Genomic DNA, 24,713 nt, shown 5'->3' with positions numbered 1-24,713 from the left:
TCATAGTCGTATTTGTCTCTTTTCTCCGCGACAGGTTCCGTCCAGTTTCTCATCAAGAGGCTCATAAGTGACAACAGATCATATTTTGGACCTATAATTGGTTGTACTTTTTCCCAATAGGCATACTACAATACATCAAATAATTTAAATAATATATATCATACTGCGGTTGTACTATACGTGAGTAATAAATCGAATAATACATACTTGCAAAAGGGCAAGGTTTCCATGTGACCATTCCCTCACACGGCCATCCTCTATAACCTTCCCAATCTCCGAAAGAAAGAATTTCAAAGTAAAATCGTTCGAGTTAAACTTACTTATCATCCTTTTGTCCTTAACTAAGGCATAATATTCCTTCGGAATATATTCATGGGAGACTGGTGCGATTACTGTTCCCAACAAAACTAGAAACGTCATCCGGACAAAGTCATCATCCGTGTTATCATTCTTCACAATTTTATTGATAAGATCATCAATCATGATCTTACCCTTTTTTGTGTCCACAAAATTAGTTGGTAGTCTTTTCATACTTTTTTGTCCTTCTATTCTAATAAAACCAACTACATCAACTCCTTGATTTTTCAATCCAAAAATAGATAACACATCATCATGCCCTATTGAAATAAGGCCTTTACTACGAGCTGACTCTTGAACCATGATTTTTTTGTTATGGCGATTGTAGCCTTGGATCAAAAAGTGCAGTAAAAATTCACGCATCTTAATGGACGGCATTTGTAACATGCCTTGCAAATCCGTTTTATAAAACGTAAATTTTTGACTTGCTGAAAGTTTATCAACAAGACTAACCCACTTCTCAAGAGAACATGGAATCACACCGTCGATTTCCATCCTTCATAATTTAAACAATTTGTCACGTACGATGCAATTTATTTTATATTTCAATAATAACATGAACATTATAAACATACTTGCCCAATTGTAATGCCGATGAAGGAAGAACGGACGGACGAACGGTGAAGGTCGCGACGACGCACCGATGTACAGTCAATGCCGACGGCGATGGACGGTGAAGAACGATGGCGGACGGATGGCGACGGTGATGGACGACGACGCGCGAACGGACCGGCGACGGCCGCGGTGACGGAGTTGTGATGGCGCGGCGTCGGGAGGGATGGAGGGCGGCGAGATCACGTCGGCGTACGGCTAGGCGTCGGGGGGAGGGGGGTGGCGAGACCACGTCGGGTGCAGAGCGAGGCGTCGGGGGCGCGGCGGCGGCGAGATCACGTCGCTGTGGCTAGGGTAAGCAACGTCGCTAATCCCACCGTCGTGGGAAAACAATATCACGACGTCGGGTGTATTTTTTTATTTTTTTTCCATATGAATATTTGCAAGTCTCCTACATGAAATCTTTCCATATGAATTTGTAGGTCCCTTTCATGAAAGTTTTTCATTTTTTTTCTATGCTTCACGATGAACTTCACAAGGCGGCATGTTTAATTTTAGAATTTTCTGACAATCCGTGCTTTTTTTTATGAATTTCCATTTAAAAACCGGCACAAACAGATGCCGGACGTGACGCAACGTGCGTTTGGTCTCCGATTTCGTTGAATTTTTGCGTGGCATCATTGCATGTCCATTCTCAGGTGCCGGAAAAGTTGTGTTAACTTCATGAATGCATGCATGTACTTCATGTGCAACCCATGGGTGTCGGTATAGATGGAAGGGGTGCTACAACGCTATCTTGCAACTACCCTTCATGATTTTTTTTCATTTTTTCCACGCTTCATGATGAACTTCACAAGGCGGCACGTCAAATTTTAGTACTTTCTGACAATCCGTGCTTTTTTATGAATTTCCATTTAAAAACCAGCACAAACAGATGCCGGATGTGACGCAACGTGCGTTTGGTCTCCGATTTCGTTGAATTTTTGCGTGGCATCATTGCATGTCCATTCTCAGGCACCGGCAAAAGTTGGGTGAATTTCATGAATGCATGCATGCACTTCATGTGCAACCCATGGGTGTCGGTATGGACGGAAGGGGTGCTACAACGCCATCTTGCAACTACCCTTCATGAAAAAAATTCATTTTTCCACGCTTCACGATGAACTTCACAAGACGACACGTCAAATTTTAGAATTTTTTTACAATCCGTGCTTTTTTATGAATTTCCATTCAAAAACCGGCATAAACAGATGCCGGACGTGACGCAACGTGCGTTTGGTCTCCGATTTCGTTGAATTTTTGCATGGCATCATTGCATGTCCATTCTCAGGTGCCGGCAAAAGTTCGGTGAATTTCATGAATGCATGCATGTACTTCATGTGCAACCCATGGGTGTTGGTATGGACGGAAGGGGTGCTACAACGCCATCTTGCAACTACCCTTCATGAAATTTTTTCATTTTTTTCCACGCTTCACGATGAACTTCACAAGGCGGCACATCAAATTTTAGAATTTTCTAACAATCCGTGCTTTTTTAATGAATTTCCATTCAAAAACCGATACAAACAGATGCTGGACGTGACGCAACGTGCGTTTGGTCTCCGATTTTGTTGAATTTTTACGTGGCATCATTGCATGTCCATTCTCAGGTGCCGGCAAAAGTTGGGTGAATTTCATTAATGCATGCATGTACTTCATGTGCAACCCATGGGTGTCGGTATGGACGGAAGTGGTGCTACAACGCTATCTTGCAACTACCCTTCATGAAATTTTTTCATTTTTTTCCACGCTTCACGATGAACTTCACAAGGCGGCACGTCAAATTTTAGAATTTTCTGACAATCCATGTTTTTTTTATGAATTTCCATTCAAAAACCGGCACAAACAGATGCCAGACGTGACGCAACGTGCGTTTGGTCTCCGATTTCGTTGAATTTCTGCGTGGCATCATTGCATGTCAATTCTCACGTGCCGGCAAAAGTTGGGTGAATTTCATGAATGCATGCATGTACTTCATGTGCAACCCATGTGTGTCGGTATAGACGGAAGGGGTGCTACAACGAAATCTTGCAACTACCCTTCATGAAAAAATTTCATTTTTTTCCACGCTTCACGATGAACTTCACAAGGCGGCACGTCAAATTTTAGAATTTTCTGACAATCCGTGCTTTTTATGAATTTCCATTCAAAAACCGACACAAACAGATGCCAGATGTGACGCAACGTGCGTTTGGTCTCCGATTTTGTTGAATTTTCGCGTGGCATCATTGCATGTCCATTCTGAGGTGCCGGCAAAAGTTGGGTGAATTTCATGAATGCATGCATGTACTTCATATGCAACCCATGGGTGTCGGTATAGACGGAAGGGGTGCTACAACGCCATCTTGCAACTACCCTTCATGAATTTTTTTCATTTTTTCACGCTTCACGATGAACTTCACAAGGCGGCACGTCAAATTTTAGAATTTTCTGACAATCCGTGCTTTTTTTTATGAATTTCCATTCAAAAACCGGGACAAAGAGATGCCGGACGTGACGCAACGTGCGTTTGGTCTCCGATTTCGTTGATTTTTTGCGAGGCATCATTGCATGTCCATTCTCAGGTGCCGGCAAAAGTTGGGTGAATTTCATGAATGCATGCATGTACTTCATGTGCAACCCATGGGTGTCGGTATAGACGGAAGGGGTGCTACAACGCCATCTTGCAACTATCCTTCATGAATTTTTTTCATTTTTTCCACGCTTCACGATGAAATTCACAAGGCGGCACGTCAAATTTTAGAATTTTCTGACAATCCGTGCTTTTTTATGAATTTTTATTCAAAAACAGGCACAAACAGATGTCGGACGTGACGCAACGTGCGTTTGTTCTCCGATTTCGTTGAATTTTTGCGTGGCATCATTGCATGTCCATTCTCAGGTGCCGCCAAATGTTGGTGAATTTCATGAATGCATGCATGTACTTCATGTGCAACCCATGATTGTCGGTATGGACGGAAAGGGTGCTACAACGCCATCTTGCAACTACCCTTCATGATAATTTTTCATTTTTTTCCACGCTTCACAATAAACTTCACAAGGCGGCACGTCAAATTTTAGAATTTTCTAACAATCCGTGCTATTTTATTAATTTCCATTCAAAAACCGGCACAAACAGATGCCGGACGTGACGCAACGTGCGTTTGGTCTTCGATTTTGTTGAATTTTTGTGTGGCATCATTGCATGTTCATTCTCAGGTGCCGACAAAAGTTGGGTGAATTTCATGAATGCATGCATGTACTTCATGTGCAACTCATGGGAGTCGGTATGGACGGAAGGGGTGCTACAACGCCATCTTGCAACTACCCTTCATGAAAAATTTTCATTTTTTTTTCATGGTTCACTATGAACTTCACAAGGCGGCACGTCAAATTTTAGAATTTTCTGACAATCCGTGCTTTTTTTATGAATTTTCATTCAAAAACCGGCACAAACAAATGCCGGACGTGACGCAACGTGCGTTTGGTCTCCGATTTCATTGAATTTTTGCGTGGCATCATTGCATGTCCATTCTCAGGTGCCGGCAAAAGTTGGATGAATTTCATGAATGCATGCATGTATTTCATGTGCAACCCATGGGTGTTAGTATGGACGGAAGGGGTGCTACAATGCCATCTTGCAACTACCCTTCATGAATTTTTTTCATTTTTTCCATGCTTCACGATGAACTTCACAAGGCGGCACGTTAAATTTTAGAATTTTCTGACAATCCGTGCTTTTTTAATGAATTTCCATTCAAAAACCGGCACAAACAGATGCCAGACGTGACGCAACGTGCGTTTGGTCTCCGATTTCGTTGAATTTTTGCGTGGCATCATTGCATGTCCATTCTCAGGTGCCGGCAAATGTTGGTGAATTTCATGAATGCATGCATGTACTTCATGTGCAACCCATGAGTGTCGGTATGGACGGAAAGGGTGCTACAATGCCATCTTGCAACTACCCTTCATGATAATTTTTCATTTTTTTCCACGCTTTACGATGAACTTCACAAAGCGGAACGTCAAATTTTAGAATTTTCTGACAATCCGTGCTTTTTTTACGAATTGTCATTCAAAAACCGGCACAAACAGATGCCAGACGTGACGCGACGTGCGTTTGGTCTCCGATTTCGTTGAATTTTTGCGTGACATCATTGCATGTCCATTCTGAGGTGCCAGCAAAAGTTGGGTGAATTTCATGAATACATGCATGTACTTCATGTTTAAGAAAAATTATAAGTTATTTATATATTATTTAAGAAAAATTATTTAAAATAATTTCATGAATGTTTATATCGTTTAAGAAATATTATAATTTTTTTTTTCATTTTTTGTAAATTTTATATATTAGATAAAATTTAAATATTTAGTTAACTAATGTAATTTTTTTAAATATTTCAAATAAGTAATAAAATAATAACAATGTAAACAATGAATTTAGATTCATAATAAACTTAGATAAAATTTCATAGTTCCCGATTACATTCGAACATAATTAAAAAACTAAAAATAGAATTTAATTAAACATTACTAAATTCTAAAAGTCCTAATTTAATCGGAGTCGAGGTAGACGACGGCGGGTCCGTCCACCGCGCCGTCACCGTCTCTGCGGTCGTTGTCGTCGTCGGAGCTGTTGGCGAGGGCGTGCGAGTCGACGTCGTCGTCATCGCCGAAGGGTGGCGGGTTTGCCGCCGTCTCCTGGATCGCCGCCATGATCTCCGCCTCTTCCCTCGCCGCCGGTGCCGCCGTCGCCTGCGACGCCCTCATGGCGACGAGTAGCCCCGGCGAGTCGTCGGGGTCGCCGTCCTCGCGGAGGACGAACTGTTCCGGCGGTACCTCGTACTCCGCTGGGACAGCCGAGGCCACCACCGGGGCCGCCGGAGGTGGGTGGGGGATCGCCGCCCGACGGCGACGCGGGACGCCCTCGCCAGTGCCGCCGCCTGCCGGCAACGCCTGATGACGTCGTTGTAGTTTTTCCCGTCCCAAAAGACGTTCCGGCCGTGGGTGTTTTAGCGGCCGCCGGGGTGGACCCGGAGCTGCTCCGGCGTCGCGGGGTTGGTCAACGTCCGATAGCCGTCCTTGCAAATCCTCCAAGGTTTTGCTAGGCGGCACCCCAGCGGGACGAGGAGGCCGAAGTTGAACAGCTCCTGCGTCAGCGGCTTGTCGAGGCTCTGGGGCTAGTTGCTCTCCAGCGCGCCGCCGCCGGAGCTGCTGCCGCCGCATGGTCCATTGCCAGGTCGTTGGAGAACGGGGAAGGGAGGAAGAGAACTTCGGGACGACGGGGACCTGCGGTGGGACGACGAAGAGCGGGGGAGAGAAGGAGAGCAGGGGAGCGAAGGGTGTGCCGACGAGCCGCGGGACGACGGGTATATATAGCGTCGCGACAGGAGGGGAGGCGACGGGGCAGCTGGCCGGCGTAACTCCCCCGGAGTGAATGCGCGTTGCCTTGGGAGCCGTCGAACCAACGGGCCAGCGGCGATGGCCTCGGGAACCGACGTGACTCGGCTCTGACGACGGGGCTGCCATTAATGGCGTCGTCTCGGGAGCTGGCGAACCAACGGGGTAACGGCGGCATCGGACGACTCTGACGCGGTGATTAATGTCATCTTTCGGGAACCGACGCGGCGAGCTGGCAACGCGGTGGTTAATGGCGGCGGCTTCGGGAACCGACGCGGACTGGCGACGCAGCGCGGGATTAATGGCGACGGCGTCGGGAACTGACATGAACTGACGACGCAGCGCGGAATTAATGCCGTGGTCTCGGGAACTGACGGATTGACCGCGGTCAGACCGACGTGGCGACGCCACGTCGCAGCGGGTGGGACGCGGGTACGACGCGTATACCGGGCTCCTGTACGTCGCCGTTTCGTCATCTGGCGCCCGTCGGGCTGACGTGCGTACGTTGGGAGGGGGGGAAAAGACAATCCTGCCCTTTGTTACGAATGTGTATCGTTTAATCTCAGCCGTCCTTGTGTTTGGGGGGTTGTACCGAAGAAGAAGCGTTTATTGACAAACCACTGATCAGGACTGAATTTTTTCAACATCCTCACCCCAAAGATTTTTCATCATCCCCATGGCATAAATCACGCAGTTCAATCCATCTAGCTCCTTTTATTACTCGATGGTCGTTAAGTAGTACATCATCTTCATCCCATATCTAACCAGCCTGAAAGTTTACTACGGAAACAACACGATACAACTGTAGAGCCTCGTAATCTTAGCTTGGAGACGATGGCTGCGACATGTATGTTGCAATGAATCTCCGACCATTGTACGCTGACAGCCTGCTCATACTTGACTTTGCTTCTCGATCACCTAAGCACAAATGGAAGGAGCGGCCATTGCAAATTTCAGCATGATGCGGTGAAGGAATTTGAAAAATAAAGTAGTGTGCGTACGCATCTGAAGATGGTGGTGTAGTCGGAGCTGATCTCATGGTCGTGCCACGGATGGGTTGTGATGTACGGATGTGCAGTGATGTACGATATTTCTCACTTTCTCAAACCCAACCAAGCGATCGGAGATTCGGAGGATCGGAGGCAGCGGTTGTTTACATGTGTGTTCGTGTCTCCGATGGGAGCAGTGACTAGCACGTCCTCAGCGGAGGCTCCCTTGTATTCGTCGGCGCCGGGCGAGCAGGAGGCGGCCGCGCACGGTGAGTGAGCCAGCGAGCGGGGCCACGCGGTGCGAGTGAGCGAGCAGGTGTGCTGTTGCGCACGTGTCAGGACTGCACCTGCATCGTTAGTTGAGGGGAGCGACATCTTCAGTTAGGCCTCGTTTGGTTAAGGGGGATCGGGGAGGTTTTGAGAGGAAAATCCCCGGGAGGGTCAGAAACCCCACAGATCCTCGGGCGCCCATTTGGTAGGAGGGGTTTGCTTAACCCAATCCCCTCCGTTCCCCTTCAATCCCTTCCTATCCATGTGTTTCAAAACCCTCCTCGGGGGACTAGTGGAAGCAAAGCCCCAGGGATTTGAGAGGATTGGGTGGAACAAAGGGATTCACCCAATCCCCTGAAATCCCTCCCTCTCAAAACCTCCCCAATCCCCCTTAACCAAACAAGTCCTTAAGGGACTCCCGAGATCAACCGAATCCAATGGCTCGCACCACTCGCCGTTTACTGTAGTAATACCAGTTTTACTGTACTGTTTCCAGTTATTGTACCATTTCACTCTGTGCCAGTGGGGCTATAAAGCCACCAACTCTTGTTTGTAATCGACATGGATATGCTATGAGCTAAATTGCTTAATCATACATCTTATAGTAATACAAACTCTAGCAGGGCTACTTTCCCCTTTGCCTCAACGAGATCTGAGAACTTGTTCCTTGTTCTAATGCCCTGTGGGGTGTGACGATTGGTATCATGAGCGCAGTCTTTCCTCAGCGACGAGATAGATCAGAGCTGCCGCAGTGATTTCCCACCCTTCCCTCCCTTTTTCTCGGCAGCGATGGCGGCGTGTGGCGGCTGAGTTGTGGTGGCGTGGTGGCGGTAGACACATTCGACGGCAACTCGTTGAGCGCGAGTGGTTGGTTGAGCATCTTGCTTTTCCAATAATATCCCAGGTCAAGCTACGGGTGGTGCTATTCCGGAGGCGTAATCGCACACGGCGGCAGGATTCGGTGCCAGATCGGGTTCCCAGTGAGGTTCGGCGGTAAAATTCCTCTCTGCATCCACTGAATCGGTATGGGGCGCTCTAAATCAAGCCTCGAGGAGTCTGATGTAGTTGATCTGCTTGCGATGAAAGGTAAATTTCTGCAGCATCGTGAAGAAACAACATATCTGAGGGGTGAAGTGGATGACTTGCGTAAGGATGTAGAGAGCATCAATCTCAAACAGGACACCATGGTCTCGGTACTGGATGGAGTACAGAAAGAAGTCTCTACTCTGAATTTGTAACTAGCTACTATGGCGGATGTGCTCAAGTCCCTCTGACCTACTGAAGCTTCGAGTTCTGCCCAACAGGGCAAACTATCTCCTGATCAAACTACAATGCTCCCTCTACAACAGCCACAGAAGGAAACAGTGGCAGTGGACAGAACTTTAACTGAAGAAATGCGCATGCGTCTCATGGTGGAACAAGAAAAAACAAGGTAGGTAGCTTCTCAGATCCCACCTCATCTAGCACCAATTCAGGTACCTAGAACTACCACCCCACCAGGTTTCAGAGCAAACCAGATGATGGAGATCCATTCAGGCAATGTCACACCAACAACATCATACAAAACTGCACGTACTCTCGGGTTTCATGGTTTTCAACCACCTGGTGTTTGTCAAAATTGGGACGATTTCTAGAAGCAGTACGAGCAGGAGATGCGTACACAGTTCCTCAAAAGCATGACCAAAGGCCCACGCATGGACTTCCCTCGTTTTTATGGAGATAACCCAGCTGGCTAGATTCGCCGATGTGAAAAATACTTTCAGATGCCAGGAGCACCTGTAGAATACAAAGTTAACTTGGCACAACTCTATGTAACAGGCAGAGTTGATATGTGGTTGCGTCGCTCAGGAATCTTGAAGAAACATTTAACATGGGCACAATTATGTGAGGAGATATTGCGCAAATTCTCTTCAGCCATTTCTTATGAACTAACTGATAAATTCAATACACTCAAGCATAGCACCTTCACTGTTTCAGAATACACCAGTCAGTTTGAAGAATTGATGGCTGAGGTCCAAGCACATAACCCCATCATGGACGAGAACTGGTTTGTCAGATGTTATGTGAATGGGCTTCGTTCCCAGATCAAGTTCCAAGTGAGAGCCTTAAGACCCACAAATCTGACAGAAGCCTACTGGTTAGCAGTAGACTTGGAAAAAGGTGCAGCTAAGAAGAAGTCATACACCAGCTACTATGGGACCAACAAATACTCCACAGGTTACCAGAAAACTCACACTTCCCTCCGTGAAAAACCAACATAATCCAAACCAACTGTTGTCAATCAAAGAGCTAGAGAGCCTGGCAAGTGTTGGAGATGTGGAGATGCTTGGTTCCATGGCCACAAATGTAAAATGGCTCCTGTCCTAAATGTCCTTACTCGAGAAGATCCAACTAAACAACCAAAAGAATGTGAAGAAATGGATGAACAAGATGATGAAGAGCAAGTACATCAAGAATAGCATTGCATGACACTCTTTGCACGAGCTATGCAATCTGACAATGTCAACACCATCTCTCTTCTGGTTCAGATTGGGGGAAAACAAGGAATTGCATTAGTGGATTCTGGGAGCAACTCAACTTTCATCAGCCTAAAGTTTGCCCTATCAACCAACTTCATTATACTGAAAGATACTTCAAGAGCAGTAGCAGTTGCTGGAGGAGGGTGTCTGTTTCTTATGTCACATCTACAACCTTCATTGCAGGCAACACCAAGTTCCAACAACAATTCAGAGTACTATATCTCCCTGGACATGACATAGTACTAGGAAGTGATTGGATGGCCCAACACAGTCCTCTGGCCTTTCACTACAACCCAAGAAAAAATTATGTCATGTTGGATAAACAAACACCTATTATTATTAAAGCCTGTGATACCCTTGCTGATGCAACTCCCATAGAGGCAGCTGAACTGGACAAACTCTTGGCATTGGGTGCTCCTGGTTATGTGTTACACCTCATCAGATATACTTCAGTGAAAGCATGAGTACAACAAGAAGTTCCACACATGTAAAGGAAGTACTTCAACAGTTCCCTGAAGTTTTCAAGAACCCAAAGGTTTGCCACCCAAAAGAGCACATGACCACAAGATTCCCCTAAAAGAATAGGCAGTCCCACCAAACTCCAGACCTTAAAGAGTACCACACATGCAGAGGAATGAGTTAGAGAGGCAGATTGACTCTATGCTCAGAGACAAAATTATAAGAGCTAGTGAAAGCCCATATTCCTCTCCTGCAATTCTTGTCATGAAGAAGGATGGCACTTGGAGAATGTGCATCGACTACAGAAAACTGAATGTTGCTACTGTCAAAAATAAGTTCCCCATACATGTGATTGAGGACTTGTTGGATGAATTACATGGTGCTACTTATTTTACTAAATTGGACCTCAGATCTGGCTATCATCAGGTGAGGATGAATGAACAGGGCATACCCAAAACTGCTTTCAGAACATACTTTGGTCATTATGAGTTTCTGGTTATGCCCTTTGGACTTGCTAATGCACCTCGGACTTTCCAAGCCCTCATGAACAACATCTTTGGTCCCTATTTAAGAAAATTTGTGCTGGTATTTTTTGATGATATCCTCATCTTCAGCAAATCCCTATGTGAACACTTGGAACACCTACAAATTATCCTGCAACTCCTGGAAGAACATCAGCTCTTTGCCAAGCTTTCCAAGTGTGTTTTTGCTGCTAAGCAAGTGGATTACCTAGGCCATATTATTAGTGGTGAAGGAGTTTCCACTCATCCTGCAAAAGTCACAGCAGTTGCTGAATGGCTAGTACTCACTACCCCTAAACAGCTCAGAGGATTCTTAGGCCTGTGTGGATACCACAGAAGATTTGTTAAGAACTTTGGCACCATTGCCACACCGCTGCATGATATACTGAAAAAGACAGTTTTTGTTGGACAGACCTCCAAACCACTGCTTTCAAGAACCTGAAACAGGCCATGATACAGGCACCAGTGCTAGCACTTCCTGATTTCTCTGAACCATTTACTTTGGAAACAGATGCATATGGAGCTGGATTGGGGGCAGTCATGATGCAGAAAGGTAGACCTATGGCTTATTACAGCTATACCCCGTGCCCAAAAAATGTTGCACTATCAACATATGAAAAAGAAGCACTAGCAATCCTTGCTTCCCTCAAAAGGTGGAGGCATTATTTCCTTGGGAATGACCTCATCATCAAAACTGATCACCAGAGTCTGCAATTCATGACAGACCAAAAGATCACCACAAGTATCCAGCACAAACACATGCTAAAACTGCTAGAATTCAACTTCACTCTCCAATACAAGAAGGGCAAGGAAAACATTGTTGTTGATGCTCTCTTGCTACCTCTCGAGCTTGCGTTGGTTTTTCCCTTGAAGAGGAAAGGGTGATGCAGCACAGTAGCGATAAGTATTTCCCTCAGTTTGAGAACCAAGGTATCAATCCAGTAGGAGTATCAAGATGAGGGACCAATGTACCTACGAAAAAAAAAACTTGCACCCAACGCTATAAAGGGGTTGTCAATCCCTTCACGATTATTTGCAAGGTGAGATCTGAAGGTGAAAAGTGCAACAAAGTAATTTTGTAGATCTGAATATATGATGTGAAGTAGACCCGGGGGCATAGTGTTCACTAGAGGCTTCTCTCATGATAGCAAGTATTACGGTGGGTGAACAAATTACTGTCGAGCAATTGATAGAATTGCGCAAAGTCATGACGATATCTAAGGCAATGATCATACATATAGGCATCACGTCCGAGACAAGTAGACCGATACTTTCTGCATCTACTACTATTACTCCACACATCGACCGCTATCCAGCATGCATCTAGTGTATTGAGTTCATAACAAACAGAGTAAAGCCTTAAGCAAGATGACATGATGTAGAGGGATAAATTCATGCAATATGATATAAACCCATCTTTTTACCCTTGATGGCAACAACACGATGCGTGCCTTGCTACCCCTTCTGTCACTGGGTGAGGACACTGCACGGTATGAACCCAAAACCAAGCACTTCTCCCATTGCAAGAATTATAGATCAAGTTGGCCAAACGAAACCCACAACTCGAAGAGAATTACAAGGATACAAAATCATGCATATAAGAGATCAGAGGAGACTCAAATAATATTCGTAGATAATCTGATCATAAATCCACAATTCATCGGATCTCGAGAAACACACCGCAAAAGAAAGTTACATCGGATAGATCTCCATGAAGATCATGGAGAACTTTGTATTGAAGATCCAAGAGAGAGAAGAAGCCATCTAGCTATTAGCTATGGACCCAAAGGTCTGTGGTGAACTACTCATGCATCATCGGAGAGGCAATGGTGTTGATGAAGAAGCCCTCCGTGTCCGAATCCTCCTCCGGCAGGGCACCAGAACGGTCCCCAAATGGGATCTTGCGGAGACAGAAGATTGCGGCGGCGGAAAAGTATTTTCGTGGCTCTCCCCTTTGGTTTCGGGATTTTAGAGAATTTATAGGCGAAAGAGGTAGGGCAAAGGAGCCACGTGGGGCCCACAAGCCTGTCAGGCGCGCCCCCGAGGCCGCGGTTAGGGGGCTTGTGATCTCCCCCGAGGTCTCCTGCCTTGGTTCTCAAGTCCCCTGCGTATCTTCTGTTATGGAAAAAATCACCCCGCATGTTTTATTCCATTTGGACTCCGTTTAATATTCTTCTTTGAAAAAAGTCAAAAACACGGAAAAACAGAAACTGGCACTTGGCACTGAGTTAATAGGTTAGTCCCAAAAATAGCATAATCATGCGTATAAAACATCCAAAGTTGACATGATAATAGCATGGAACCATAAAAAATTATAGATACGTTGGAGACGTATCAAGCATCCCCAAGCTTAACTCCTGCTCGTCCTCGAGTAGGGAAGTGATAAAGACCGAATTTTTGATGTGGAATGCTACCTAACATATTTGTTATTTGTAACTTATTTCTTGTGGCATGAATGTTCAGATCCGTAAGAATCAAAACAATAGTTTACTATTGACATGAAAACAATAATACTTCAAGCATACTTAGCAAAGTAATCGTGAACTTTTGAAATAACAAGGCCAAAGAAAATTATCCCTAAAAATCATATAGTCTGGCTATGCTCTATCATCCTCACACAACGAATTTAAATCATGCACAACCCCGGTATTGGCCAAGTAATTGTGTTCGCACTCTTACTTTCTCAAACCTTTTCAACTCTCACGCAATACATGAGCGTGAGCCATGGATATAACACTATAGGTGGAATAGAGTGTGGTGGAGGTTGTGAGGCAAAAAGGAGGAGATGGTCACATCGACTCGGCGTATCAATGGGCTATGGAGATGCCCATCAATAGATATCAATATGAATGAGTAGGGATTTCCATGCAACGGATACGCTAGAGCTATAAGTGTGTGAAAGCTCAAAAAGAAAACTAGTGGGTTTGCACCCAACTTGCTTGCTCACGGGGTGTGCACCCAACTTGCTTGCTCACGAAGACCTAGGGCAATTTTGAGGAAGCCCGTCATTGGAATATACAAGCCAAGTTATATAATGAAAATTGCCACTAGTACATGGAAGTGAAAAACAAGAGACTCTCTATCATGAAGAGCATGGTGCTATTTTGAAGCACAAGTGTGGAAAAAGATAGTAGCATTGTCCCTTCTCTCTTTTTCTCTCATTTTTTTGTTTGGGCTCTTTGGCCTCTTTTTTTTCATTTTTTGGTGGGCAACTTTGGCCTCTTTTTTTATTTCCTCACATGGGACAATGCTCTAATAATGATGATCATCACACTTTTATTTACTTACAACTCAATACTTAGAGAAATGATGACTCTATAGGAAATGCCTCCGGCAGTGTAACGGGATGTGCAATGATCTAGCTTAGCGTATGACGTTGAAACATCTCGCTAGCTATCTTACGATCATGCAATGGCAATATGAAAGTGACGGCACATGTCATGAGACGGAACGGTGGGAGTTGCATGGCAATATATCTCGGAATGGATATGAAAATGACATAATAGGTAGGTATGGTGGCTGTTTTGAGGAAGGTATATGGTGGGTTTGTGCACCGACGAAAGTTACACGGTACTAGAGAGGCTAGCAATGCTGTAAGGGTGAGAGTGCGTATAATCCATGGACTCACATTAGTCATGAAGAACTCATATACTTATTGCGAAAGTTTTATTAGTAATCGAAACAAAGTGCTAAACGCATACTCCTAGGGGAAGGGTTGGTAGGTGTTAACCATCGCGCGATCCCGACCGCCACACAAAGGATGACAATCAATAAATCAATTATGCTCCGACTTCCTAACATAGCGGTTCACCATACGTGCATGCTACGGGAATCACTAACCTCAACACAAGTATTTCTAGATTCACAACACCCTACTAACATGATTCTAATATTACCATATCTAAATCTCGAAATTAATTATGAGGAATCAAACTTCTCTTACTAATCAATGCACTTGAATATGAAAGTTTTTATTATATCCTCTTTGGATCCCTATCATCTTTAGGACTAATTTCATAACACACGCCAATTACCAAGTTACTTAGAGAGAGCACTCTCAAAAAGATATAAGTGAAGATCGAGAGTTTTTATTTTTCAAAATATGACACCGCCGTGCTCTACAAAGATTTAAGTGAAGCACTAGAGCAGAATTATCTAGCTTAAAAGATATAAGTGAAGCACATGCGAGCTAAATTGCCTAACTCAAAATATATAAGTGAAGCTCATTGAATATTCTAGCAAATTCACGATGAGTGCATGTCCCTCTCAAAAAGTTGTGCAGCAAGGTTGATTGTGACCAAACAAAAAAGCATAAACTCCTATAATACACGACGCTCCAAGCAAAACACATATCGAATAAAAATGTAGCTCCAAGTAACATTACCTATGAATTGAAGATGAAAGAGGGGATGCCTTCCCGGGGCATCCCCAAGCTTAGGCTTTTTTGTGTCCTTGAATTTGGCTTGGGATGTCTTGGGCATCCCCAAGCTTAAGCTCTTTCCACTATTTTTTCCATTGTCCATAAGAGCATCACCCAAAACTTGAAAACTTCACAACACAAAACTTAAACAGAGACTCATGATATCATTAGCATAAGAAAACAAACCACCACTCTTTAGGTACTGTAGTAAACTTGATTTAAATTTAGATTGATGTTATATTACTGTATTCTCACTTTTCCATGGCTAGTACCATCCGATACTAACCATAGTTTCATCAAAATAAGCAATCAACACAACAAAAACAGAATCTGTCAAAAAACAGACCAGTCTGTAGCAATATGTATACTTCGTATACCTCTGGTATCCCAACAATTCTGAACAATTATGAAAGTTAGGGAAATTTGCATATCAACCAACAGGAAAAAGAATCAACTCCAAAGCTCTTTCTGGATAGGAATTAAAAATAATTTCGTGAGCACAAAGTTTCTGTCTTTTTCAGCATGATCAAACAACGAGCACCAAAACTAATCATAAAGGTTCTACTTGGCACAGACACTAATTAAAACATAAAAACGCAATCATAACAGAATCATGATGGTGTGGACACAACAAAATAGAAAGTAAAAAGCAAAAATAAATTTATTCATTGGGTTGCCTCCCAACAAGCGCTACCGTTTAACGCCCTTAGCTAGGCATTGATAATTCAATGATGCTCACATAAACGATAGCAATCGGACACGAAGAGAGCATCATGAAACATGTGACAAACACATCTAAGTCTAACATACTTCCTATGCATAGGCATTTTATAGGAAAACAAATTATCAAGACAAGCAATAACTACCATATGCAAGGAAGAAGAAAGAGACAAGATCTCAACATAACGAGAGGTAATTTAGTGATATGAAAATTTCTACAACCATATTTTCCTCTCTCATAATAATTACATGTGGGATCATATTCAAATTCAACAATATAACTATCACATAGGATATTCTTTTCATGATCCACATGCATGCAAAGTTGACGCTCTTCCAAAATAGTGGGATTATCATCAACTAAAGTCATGACTTCTCCAAACCCACTTTCAATCTTATTGCAAACATTATTATCAATATCATATTCATCATGAGGCTTAAACAAATTTTTAAGTTCGTAAGAAAAATCATCACCCCAATCATGATCATTGCAACAAGTAGTGGACATAGCAAAACTAGCATCTCCAAGCTTAGGGTTTTGCATATTTTTAGCATGATTGTCATTAATAGAATTTATAGCGAAACCACTGCAATCATGCTTTTTATTCAAGGAGCCCTCATGAAGCACTTCATAAATTTCTTCATCACAATTTTCAGATTCACGCATCTCAACCAAAACTTCATAAAGATAATCTAGTGCACAAAACTCACTAGCAATTGGTTCAACATAATTGGATCTCTTAAAGAGATTAGCAAGTGGATGAGGATCCATATCAATAGATTTTTAGCAAGCGAAGATGCAAGCAAATTGAAGGCACATAGCACACAAGCAAAGGAAAGGCAAACGAAAAAGGCAAATATTTTTGTAAATTTTGTTTTTTCAGAAGTGGGGGAGAGGAAAACGAGAGGCAAAAGGCAAATAATGTAAATGCAAGAGATGAGTTTGCGATAGTTACTTGGTATGCTTCACTTTGAATACTCCCCGGCAACGACGCCAGAAATCCTTCTTGCTACCTCTTGAGCTTGCGTTGGTTTTTCCCTTGAAGAGGAAAGGGTGATGCAGCACAATAACGATAAGTATTTCCCTCAGTTTGAGAACCAAGGTAGCAATCCAGTAGGAGTATCAAGACGAGGCACCAATGTACCTGTGCAAAAACAAACAAACTTGCACCCAACGCTATAAAGGGGTTGTCAATCCCTTCACGATTATTTGAAAGGTGAGATCTGAAGGTGAAAAGTGCAACAAAGTAATTTTGTAGATCTGAATATATGATGTGAAGTAGACCCGGGGGCCATAGTGTTCACTAGAGGCTTCTCTCATGATAACAAGTATTACGGTGGGTGAACGAATTACTGTCGAGCAATTGATAGAATCGTGCAAAGTCATGATGATATCTAAGGCAATGGTCATACATATAGGCATCACGTCCGAGACAAGTAGACCGATACTTTCTGCATCTACTACTATTACTCCACACATCGACCACTATCCAGCATGCATCTAGTGTATTGAGTTCATAACAAACAGAGTAACGCCTTAAGCAAGAGGACATGATGTAGAGGGATAAATTCATGCAATATGATATAAACCCCATCTTTTTACCCTTGATGGCAACAACATGATGCGTGCCTCGCTACCCCTTCTGTCACTGGGTGAGGACACCGCACGGTATGAACCCAAAACTAAGCACTTCTCCCATTGCAAGAATTATAGATCAAGTTGGCCAAACGAAACCCACAACTCGAAGAGAATTACAAGGATACGAAATCATGCATATAAGAGATCAGAGGAGACTCAAATAATATTCATAGATAATCTGATCATAAATCCACAATTCATCGGATCTCGACAAACACACCGCAAAAGAAAGTTACATCGGATAGAGCTCCATGAAGATCATGGAGAACTTTGTATTGAAGATCCAAGAGAGAGAAGAAGCCATCTAGCTACTAGCTATGGACCCGAAGGTCTGTGGTGAACTACTCACGCATCATCGGAGAGGCAATGGTGTTGATGAAGAAGCCCTTCATGTCTGAATCCCCCTCCGGCAGGGCACCAGAACGGTCCCCAGATGGGATCTTGCGGAAACAGAAGCTTGCGGCGACGGAAAAGTATTTTCGTGGCTCTCCCTTTAGTTACGGGATTTTAGAGAATTTATAAGCGAAAGAGGTAGGGCAAAGGAGCCACGTGGGGCCCACAAGCCTGCCAGGCGCGTCCCCCCAGGTTGCGGCTAGGGGGCTTGTGATCTCCCCCGAGGTCTCCTGCCTTGGTTCTCAAGTCCCGTGCGTATCTTCTGTTATGGAAAAAATCATCCCGCAGGTTTTATTCCGTTTGGACTCTGTTTAATATTCTTCTCTGAAAAAGGTCAAAAACACGGAAAAAACAGAAACTAGCACTTGGCACTCAGTTAATAGGTTAGTCCCAAAAATAGCATAATCATGCATATAAAACATCCAAAGTTGACATGATAATAGAATGGAACCATAAAAAATTATATATACGTTGGAGACGTATCATCTCTCTAGAAGAAATTCCCTCATGGCTATCTCTATGGTTATACAACAATGGATTTCTGTAGTAGAACAATCCTATGCTCAGGATAACACATGCCAGTCCATGTTGGAAAGACTGTTATTGGCTCCGACTCATTCTGAAAACCAGAACACCCTGCATTCAGGGATCATTAGGCACAAAGGAAAGATCTATGTGGGCAAAGATGTGGACGTGAGAACAAAATTACTAACAACACTCCATGCATCTGCCATTGGAAGACATTCTAGAAGGAAAGCTACCTACCACATAATCAAGCAAATATTCTATTGGCCAGGCCTGAAGCAAGCAGTAGATCAATTTGTGGCAGAATGCCCAACATGCCAGAAAAAGGGAAAACTACCCCTATCCAGGCTACTTGGATCCTCTCCAAATTCCTGACATGGTATGGACACACTTGAGCATGGACTTCATTGAAGGACTACCAAAATGAAATGGACACGATGTTATTTTGGTGGTAGTGGACAGGCTGTTCAAATTTGCACATTTTATCCTTGTGTCTCGCCCCTACACTGTCCAAACTGTGGCTCAAGCTTTCATTGATAATGTGATCAAACTTCATGGTCCACCACTGGCCATTGTGTCTGATCGTGATCACATTTTCACTAGTCAACTGTGGCAAGATATCTTCAAGGGCATGGGAATAGACCTGCGTTACAGCTCTGCTTACCACCCTGAGTCTGATGTCCAAACTGAACATGTGAACCAGTGTATTGAGAACTATCTGCGTTGTCTCAGCTCAATGCAACCGAAGAAATGGGTAAAACACCTAGCAATGACAGAATACTGGTACAACACATCCTACCACAGCTCCCTCCAGTAAACACTGTTTGAAGCAGCTTATGGCTACCCACCTCCCAACATCTGCGAGAATATCTTACCAGACAATATGACAGAGGACGCTCGGCACTTCTTTACTGACAGAGAGGCACTTCTCCCGCATTTGAAAAAGCAATCTCACTGCTTCTCAAGCTTGTATGAAAAATATGCCGACCGGAAGCACACCGAAAGGACCCTGGAAGTAGAAGATATGGTTTACCTGAAAATGCAGCCTTATCGCCTGAATGCCTTCGGACTGCGTAGTCACATCAAGCTCCAAAGTAAGTACTACGACCCTTTGTGCATCCTTGCTAAAGTGGGGCAAGTCGCCTACGAACTTCTCTAGCCAGAAAGCACGAGCATCCATCCAGTCTTCCACATCAGTAAACTGAAGAAGCACGTGGGACAAAAAGCCATTCCGTGTTCTGATCTTCCTTTAGTACGATCGGATGGAATGATCCTCACTGAACCGGTTATGGTTGTCGTCTTTCTTCGTCAACCCAAACACTCACCTCACCTCAAATCGTTGGTTTTTCCATCATTTTTGTAAGCATCTGGGACACTATGTATTCCATCATCGACACCTCTTCGATGACGTCTTCTTCGAGTTTGGCTAGCTTCCTCTATTCCCTTGTACTATTCTTTTTTAACTTGATTGACATTCAATTAACTTACAAAGATATATGATATATATCATTTTAAAAGGAACACCAAGAACTTGTGTAATTAAAACTAACATGGCATTACTTGTTAAGTGCATAGGTCTGGTTTTCACACAATGGTAAAACCAGGGACAATGTTGATTTTCACAAGCCTAAAGAACCAAAGAGAATGAAGGTTTGCACATGCATTCATGTGAATAAGATAAAAAAAACAGCGCTTGCGAGAGATGAAAATGATACACTTGTTTATGCACATGGACAGAATGGCGTCTCTCTCCTCATTCCTGGTGGGTACAGTACACATTATCACACTTCACAATGGCTACATGACCGAGTGTAAATATTACTCCAATGTGAATATTACTCCAAAACCACGGTTGTGCTCACTCCTATCTACAAACAGTTCTCATAAAATGTTTTTACCATTGTGACCTTACAGTCACTCGATGCCTTCACCAAACAGCCATGGCCGCTTTGTCGAGTGTTCATGTCCCCGTTCTTCTTCTTGGTCTCCTAGTCTATGGCGTTCGCGATGGAAATGGTGAGGGCGATGGGCAGAAAATACCCGGGCCTCTCAAAGAACTTGGTTTGTTGAAGAATCCCATCGATGCCATCAAAATTATACAAAGTGAGGATGGCATGGCTCTTCAGCCCAACGAGTACCAGCCTGGGCCAGTTACTGCAAGTCCATGTTGTTCACCTCCCAACTATCCACTGGGCCAATTTTGTGGCTCACTTTGGTGCAATCGCTTGTCGCATAACTACAATGTATAAATCAGTGTGATGAGAAATAAAAACATGTATGCTTTTAAAAACTATAATTGATAAGGTACAACTGCACATGTAGTATTCACGGAAGAATAGAGGAGGTAGCATGCCTCGTTATTCCCTAGAAAATCGACAACACTCCGTGTATAATAAGAGTTCAACCTCTAGATTTATATATCATTAGTGCTTTAGTATCCATGACTTATGACAACCATAGCAAAATTGATGGCAAACTCTTGAATGAACGTATGTATTAATTAGCATATCACACGTAGAGTGTTGTTCCGTAAAGTAATCTCTTCCAATTCCAAGTAACCTTTATTAAAACAGAATGTACTTAACTAATTTTACGAGCAATAGCACATCGATGATGTAAACTAAATTATCACCTGAAGTCTGATGCCAATATGCTTGCATGGCTGTTCTTCATCACTTCTAATCTTTTCCAATATAAAGGGAAATGCTGGCAGATGCCAATATTTTTGCTCGATAGTTTGTATTTATGGGATATTACAGAACTATATAGTTTAGATAAACTGATCTAAGAAAGACTATGAAAAAACACTGCAATTTAGATACTGTGACTTGTCACTAATAAGAGTTGTGGTAACCAATATTTTCATCAACTACACGTCTGCACCTCACCTGTAGGCGTCTTATTCTAAAATTGATGGTGAAAAGTCCATACCCCCGCCTTTCGTCAAAGTAATGGAATTTTAATCAGTACAACAAATCATTCACGTATGAATTGGTGTGCATTGCTATGCGTCTAGGCTTTTGGAACATAACCAAAAAAATGCATGGCGGATTTCAAGTAATAGTCATCTGCCCCTTGTTTCTGGGGAGAAGCTTTTGTAAAGGTACCATAATATGTGTAGCATTGTAAGTAGTATATGTACTTCAGTGTTGCAGCACCATCGTTCTTGCAGAACTTGCCAACTGAGGAAGTGGCATTTCACCTATTAGTATCCTCACACGATGCAAGATCTTTCAACATCAAAGACATTATCAACTGTAAAATGATTCAGATATGAGTAAAATTAATAGGGCACTTCTAATGATAATAAAATAGCACGTCTTCTTAAGGAAATTATAGGCAGACAAACATAAGCAGAAACATGAGCACCCATTTGTAGGCTGAAACAAACTTGATCTTACTGTTTCTATATACGTATGAATATATAATTCAAAGCCATATAAAATCGTATGGGCTTAAAATACACTATCACCACAACCAGACAAATGATAAAGAAAGGGTAATGTTTCTTTTTTCCTTACCTTAAGACCTCAGCAGCCCAATTACTATTCCTCTACATCAAATATCCAACCACAACCTATAGAAACGAATCACGTTACTCCTACAGTCCTTGTATTGTATCCCATATAACTATAACTAAAGTGTTTTTCTAATGCCCGTAAAGATTAAGTTCTCAAGCTTAGTGAAAAAGAAAAAGCATCATAATGTAGCATCGTTCAACTTGTTACCTTGTAGTTAAGTAGAGATCATTTCGGCAAAAAAGTAGGTTGTTGTATCTGGGCCTCGCCCGAACACAACCTGCAATAGATAATGGTGTCAAGAAACAGACAAATTAATCTATTAGTTTGCTTCTGATATAAGAAATAAGCTTCAAGATACGTGCAGTCCATAATTATTTTATGAAAAATGGGGAAAAGTTATTTATTTACAAATTCAGTTAGAGCCTAACTGAATGTAATAAAATCTCTGAGGAGAAAAACACATAAAAAATGATTAAAAATAAGGATTGAGCACAACCTGAGTGTTGCATCTTCGACAGGGTAATTGGTAAGACTTCATGGTAGACCCATCATCAACCAAAGACCGTAAAATAGTCAATTTCAGTAGAAGAAAACCAAGATCTAAGAAATCATTTTGAACCAGAGGAAATACTATGCCGACTTGATTAACATGGTTCTTGACCATTATATATGAAATATTGTATACATGATAGCAAGGTAGCATATACGAAATAACAATATGAACAATAAAAAAATACTACTCGAGCTGACCAAAAAAAGAAACTGAAACAGGATTTTCAGAATCCATTACGTTCACTAACAGTGGAAAAGCAAAACAAGGACTATATCAATAAGTTTGTATTGGCTATGTTAGACAATAGCTTAGAACTTCATCAATTAGGAGAATGAATCAGGATAAAATAGTAAAATCGATGGCTAGTTAGTCCTCTCTTTTTGGTGCCTGAAGATCTCATTGATATTTAGAGATAAGCAGGGATTGCTTGTCCAAGTAGCATGGTAATCCTAATTAGATAATTCTACTTAGTCAGGTGCTATATAAGTGTATATAAATGCATGTAGCTCCTTGCTTGTAATCACCTTGAGTTGAAGAAATATAAACATAGCTTGTTACCACCACCGGTTAAACAAATATGAATAACAGGCACCTTAATTACCTTCCAGTGGCTATCCAATCAGCTTTCACATACTCGTGTCTTGCTAATCCATCAATCATTCCAGTGATTACAAGGACAAGGAGCCATCCATAAACATTTGTAACCATTCTTGAATCCTACAAATTTGTGGTACCATCCATCATCAGGAAGAAAGTAAGACAAATGATATGAAAAAACCCTGAAAAGGAGGCGAAAGTGGGCTTTCCTTGCTGCTGTAGATTGGCGTAGGTTCTGCTGCTGGGGCGTGCAGAATTTTCAGTGAAGGGATGTGGACATGCTCCTCTCTTGTGTCGGCAAACTCCTCGAGTCCAAATGCAATCCCAACCTAGTGCCGAGTCACCGCAGCCAACGTCATCTCCTCTTCCGCAGCAGCGATTTCTTGTGGTCACGTGAGGCAAGGCAAGGCGCTCAAAAGGCTCCATCATTGGGGTCAAGGTGAATTGATGAGAAATCCGGAAATTTTCACAAAACAAAAAGTTTCCTGAACAATCTGAAGAATATTTATGCCCACATACCTCGGGTCTCCCGGAGGGCTTGAGCTCAAGTAGCTTGAGCCTGTGCTCATGATTTGGTCGCGGTGGAGGCAATCTCCTTTCCTCACAGAGGACCGGCATCCTTTCCCCGAACCCCGCGTGCCACCGTGCCTTCCAGGCCTAAACCCCTGGGGCGAATAGCTCCCATGCGACGTCGTTGAGTTGAATTATCTTTCATGCAACGTCATTGGTTGTAATGGCTCTTATGCAACATCTCCCAACGCAGAAATAGCTCAAGCAAGACAACCCGTTTACGGGGCTAGCTGGCTGTTAGTTAGGCTGAGATTTGGTTAGGACACTGGGGTTATGTGCTCTGACTGGTGGGGTCCACCCAGGGCCACGTCGTCAAGAGTCAACCGTCCATTACTCGACCGGTGACTGTCTGACCGTGCTCGACTCGACCGTGCTGGACTGGGCGAGCCGCACCGCCGTGAGCATCTTCTCCGGCAGAGGCATCAGTTTCTTCTCCGCGGTGGTGGAGCGCCTTTCTCGGCAGCGACAGAGCTATTGCGTGTGAGTATTTTCAAAACCCTAGTCCCATTTCCTAGAATTTTGGGCAGACCTGTGGCCTCATGCTCTGTTTCTCCCGTTTCTTGGCGATTTAGAATCTCGATTGGTTAGGAGCACGGGGGCTGAATGAGATGGAGCGAGGAGACAGAGCTTCAAATCGGTAATGCCGCCTTCTTTTCTCTTTTAGCTGTTATCAAACTCAATTTGGTAGTG

Source organism: Hordeum vulgare, chromosome 4H, assembly GCF_904849725.1.
Source record: "Hordeum vulgare subsp. vulgare chromosome 4H, MorexV3_pseudomolecules_assembly, whole genome shotgun sequence".
Classification (NCBI taxonomy): domain Eukaryota; kingdom Viridiplantae; phylum Streptophyta; class Magnoliopsida; order Poales; family Poaceae; genus Hordeum; species Hordeum vulgare.
Note: the sequence above shows the minus strand (reverse complement) of the source record.